Below are 5,284 nucleotides of genomic sequence, written 5' to 3' on the forward strand. Positions count from 1 at the left end.
TTTGAAAGGAGAATCATTACACAGCAGATAGAAATACAAAAAGAACCTGTATCTTAAGAGTCAATACTGTATTTCAATAGCAAGCCCCCATTTTATTTCAACAAAATGGTATTAATTACACATTAGTAAAGTCAGATTGATTTTTATAATTTTAAAATTTGTTTCCATTTAATTTGTATTTTAGTTTGTAGTGTCATAAGTGCCACAGGCATGGGACGTTGACTCTAGTTTTATATTTGTTCACTTCAGTAGCATCACATTGTAGTCAACATGAGACGTCTGTGGAAATGTTCTCCTTTTAAAAACAATGGTTGGACCTCATACTGATTTAGAAATGGGGCAACGGAAGTGAAGTGGATGTTATTCAAATCTCTGCTTCCCCGTTTACCGCCAACGTAGCCAGTCTCTCTCTATCCGCCTCTTACTTTTTTCCCTGTAAAATGGATAAAATGCTAACACATCACAGGGTTTGTTCTGGGAATGCAATCAGACGTGCCTATGAAAGAAGTGTCAGCTCTTATCATGTCACCAGCCAACGGTGATTGCCATTCCCTTCCTGGCCACACTTTAAAATTGAGTAATAAAATACTTGGATCGGGGAAACTAGTAAGGCCATATCTTCAAGGACTCATTCTCAGGAAAACCATACCTGGAAATTTCTAGAGCCCCTGCAACTGGAAATCTAACCAACACACAAATAAAAGAAGAGGAAGAAGATATAGCTAATAAGAATTGCAACGCTTTTGCCATAAATCTAAGAGAAAGTTTAGCTCTGATTTGTTGGAGATATCATCTATCAAAATTTCCCTTATTTTTTTCACATTTTTATTGGAGCATTATAGTTGTCCATATCAATGGGATTTGTTGTTACGTATTTGTACGTTCACACAATATAACACTATGATTTGACCAATATCATACCTCAGAACCTCCCTATCCCTCCCTACCTCCCACCCCTGGTCCCTTTCCTCTACTTATTTCCCTTTGATTTTTAGGAGATCCATCCCCACCTTTCTTTTTCTTTTTTCTGCTCTATCTTCTGCATAGGAGAGAAAACACAGGACCCTCGGCCTTCTGAGTTTGACTTATTTCATGTAACATTATGGTCTCCAGTTTCACCTATTTTCCTGCAAATGACATAATTTCATTCTTCTTTATGACTGAACAAAACTCTGTTGTGTATATATACTCCATTTTCTTGATCCATTCATCCCATGAAAATTTCTCTTTTTAAATAGGATAAATCACCTTTAAAAGAGAATTTTTATTTATTTTTTTTAACATGCCACAATTTTTATTGCAACGTGGCCATTTTTGTGAGGGTGGGGAGTTTGATCTCAAAACAATATTCCATCTAAGGCTCTTTTATACATAAATTGCCATCGTGACTGATATTCAAAATATCTTTAGTGTTGCAAGACTCACATGGTAAACATGAAACTCCTACACTTATTCAGTAGTGTACACTCAATGGAAAACAAAAAGGCATTAATAACAGCCATTTCTTTTAAGAAGATATGCAGGTAATAGGGATGAGCTCTGAGATATTAGGATAAATTGTTGACACAGTTAATGAAACTTAATTGGCATTCCTTTGGGGGGGATTAAACTCATTTTTTTAAAAAGTGCTTTTAATGCGTAGTGTTATATTCGTGTTGCCATGTCACAAAAGAAGGCTTGCCAAGGCAGGTGAGGTGTATGAATGCTCCAGAGCCTCACAGAACTAAAATCAAGCGCAACTATAAATAATACTGAAAAAGTTCACCATCTGACCCATGGATAATACTTTCAAGGCATTCAATCTGCTTACCCTTTGCAGTATTCTAGACTATTCACATTGATAGTCACATTCATTGTAGTGCTTGCTGCTAAAGGAGGCATATAACCAGTTGTTTTGGCTAAAATAAAGACAGGAAGGCATTCCTTCTACATAAAAGTAACCATATTGAAGAGTCTAATAGCAATCACTGACAGGCTGCTTAAATGAACGATATCTCCTTCATTCACTGTATTGGAAGCGCCCAGAGAAAAGTGGGGGGGTAACAAAAACGAAAAAACACCTAATGCTATTCCAATGGACTAAGCTGGAGAAATGAAACCCCCTTAAGATCCAGATGCCACTTGATGGTCATTTTATAATGGTTTTCCTTCAAGTGAAACTACTACATTGCCTCCCAATTTCTCTCCAAGTGTTGATGGGTCCTTAATATCATCCAAGCCATTTACTTGCCACTCGTATTCAATATCTGTGAATTTCTTTTTAATGGCATCTTTAGAGCTAGCATAAATCATCTTGCTTTTTAAGGGTGCACTTTCAGGAGCCCAGAATATAAATACTAGGTCTTCTTTCTTAGACTCTTTTGTTTCGTATGTGGCATCGTACAAAGCATATCGGCAACCATGCAGAGGTAGCAACTTCACAAAAGATGTGTAGGGGTCCTCTACAGTATCACCAATGTCACCCACCAAGATCTGCTCTGCTTCCTCTACAATTATTTGTCTTTTGTCGTCGCTTGAATGGAAGAGAACTGCTTTCTTTCTTTTTTTGGTCTCCTCTCCTGTAGGAGATCAAAAGATTTCCTTACTTTTATATCATTAAAAACTTTGATGACTTCATCATTCACTGTAACTCCAGAAGCCATAATGCCCATGGCAGCGGCTCCGGGCTCTGTGGATCTGGGAGGAGGAGAAGGAGGGGCAGGCGGGCAGGGGGGGTGTAGATGGACACAACACAATGCCTCTATTCTTATGTGGTGCTGAGGATCAAACCAGGTCCCACCTGTGCTAGGCGAGCGCTCTACCGCTGAGCCACAATCCCAGCCCCAACACAGCCTCAATCTTGCTAGTCCAGGGCTGTACTACTGAGCTGCATCTCCTGCCCCTGCCCCTCAAGGCCCTTTAGGTATTTATGTTTGCAAAGGCTTCAAGTTCACTTCAGGTCTAGCTTTTTCCACAGCTCCTATTCTATTTGTCAACCCAGATGATGTTCTTTGGCCCTGCAACTCCCTTTAACTTGGAAACTGTCTTGAATCTTACTACTTCAGTCAATACTCTCCTAGTGACTATCCCTGGATCAATGGGCTTATTTTGCTCCCCTTGGAAGGAAAAACCAATTCCTTACTGAGGTTCAAGCTAAAAATGGATTTCCAAATTCTATAAAGCAAGGATTCTTCCAGTGTAACATCAGCAATTAACCTCCCCAAACTTCTGCCCCACTTCCACACACACATTGCAAGAAAAACTTCTCAGGACCCTAACTCAGAGCAGGGTCAATGCATAAAACGGAATGGATCATGGATGGACAGCCACCGCAGGTGATGACGAAGCTGAGTCACAAATATGAGAGATTCGACCAGTTAGAGCAGAGAAGAAAGGACTTCCAGGAAGAAGCAAAACTGCATGGGAAAGTTATCAGGTATTAAAGGAACAGAGTGGCTCACACTGGCAAGTAACGGTTGGAAGGGAAGGCCAGATGAGAGGTGTGCACCATGCAGTTAGGACTTTGGAGCCACACACTCCCAAGTTCAAATCCCAATCATCAAACAATGGATCTTTCCAATAGAATTGAAGATAATTTTTTACTGCATATAGAAAAACAAAGTAAGTTCAAGGTTCGTATCTTAATAAGAAAAAGAAATCTTCATCTACAAAATGCTTTTTCCTTGGCAATACCTAGAGCTTTCTATTTTTTCCTGCTTTAAAAAAAATTAAAATCAGGTCTGTTCCTTACATTCCAGTTGAAAATGATAAAGCATCATTACAACCATGAAAACACATTTATTCTGAGATAGACTATCCAGTTCTTTCATAGTCACTGCCTGACATACTCATCAAATGCATATTTTTAAAATTTATTCATCAATTCATTGACCAACACTGCATTTCAAATTTGGTGGCATTATTGGTGGTATTGCAATAAACATTCTTGTACCTGTCTCTGTGATGTATACATGCATGAGAAATCCTTCTGTATTCATACCTAGATTCTGAGTTGAATGGTATGACATCCTCAACCTTATTAGAATGCCAAATTCTTCTCCAAAGTGGTAGTACCAAATCACACTTTCACCAGCTGAGAACTTGGCCCCTGCCCCTCACCAATGGGTATCAAGTGCTATAGCTTTTGCCAATCCAATAGATGACAAACAGTATTATTTTATGCATTTCCCTTATTACTTGTGAGGTGAGGCAGCTTTTTATACATTCTCTTCTCTATCAATTTCCTGTTTGGGCCCTTTGTCATTTTTAGCTGGGTGGTTTGCCATTTTCTTATAATTTGTAAAAGTTTTTAATATGTTCTTAGACACTGATCGCAAGATGTGAGTTGCAAATAGCTTCTACCACTCTAGGTCCTATCTTTTCACTTTTATTCTGGTGTCTTTTGATGAGATAAAGTCAATTTTAGTGTAGCCAAAATTATGGATCTTTTTCTCTAAGGTTGATTTTTTTTTTTCTGAATTTAGTTTGAGAATACCTCCGTGCTCCCAGGTAGTTAAGATATACTCTTTTTGTGTTGCACTTCATACTATCTTTAATCAACAGGATTTTTTTTTGTACAAAGCATCCAATTTTATTTCTCCTGGATTAGCAAGTATTCCAGAGTGATTTATCAAACATTTCTATATTTCTCTTCTGTCAGTCAGTGTGTTATAATGTGATACAAAGAAACATAAAGTCAAGTCTATGTGTGTGGGTCTCTTTGGGCAGGAGGTCAATATTCTCTTTCATTAGTCCATTATACCTTGACTATTACTATGGCATTTAAAAAAATTTTTTTTTAGTTGTAGATGAACATAGTATCTTTATTTTTATTTATTTATTTTTATTTGGTGCTGAGGATGGAACCCAGAGCCTCACGTGTGCAAGGCAAGCGCTCTGCCACTGAGCCACCATCCCAGCCCACTCCTATGGCATCTTAATTGCTGTGGTTACAAGTTTATATCAGGCAGGGCAGTTTAATTTTGGTGAAGTCCAATTTACCAGTTTTGAGCAGGGGATGTAGATCAGTGATAGAATGCTTATCTAGCATGCACAAGGGTTTGATCTCCAGCATTGCAAAAGAAAAAATATTTATACCATTTTTTTTTTCTTTTTTGTGCCTTTCATGTTGGTGTAAGAAAGCTTTACCTAGCAGACAGTCATGAACATGGTGCTTCTTTCTGTGCCTGAAAACTTTCCACTGACTGGCAGATCCTGATCCTCTAGGGTCGTGCTTTTAAAAATTGGTTTGTGGGATCCAAGCATGTTCAGTTTAGGGTGAATCATTTTCTATTACTGAGGCCAA

At 38.3% G+C, this 5,284-nt stretch overlaps 1 pseudogene across 1 annotated transcript; it reads right to left on the minus strand.

Moving 5' to 3' along the window:
- Positions 1-2,133: 2,133 nt before the first annotated feature.
- On the minus strand, positions 2,134-2,642 carry LOC308657064 (cofilin-2-like; annotated as a pseudogene). Its single transcript has one exon. The product of its transcript is annotated as a cofilin-2-like (transcript).
- Positions 2,643-5,284: the final 2,642 nt, after the last annotated feature.

This window comes from Spermophilus citellus, assembly GCF_964194105.1.
Source record: "Spermophilus citellus genome assembly, chromosome: 9".
NCBI classification, from domain to species: domain Eukaryota; kingdom Metazoa; phylum Chordata; class Mammalia; order Rodentia; family Sciuridae; genus Spermophilus; species Spermophilus citellus.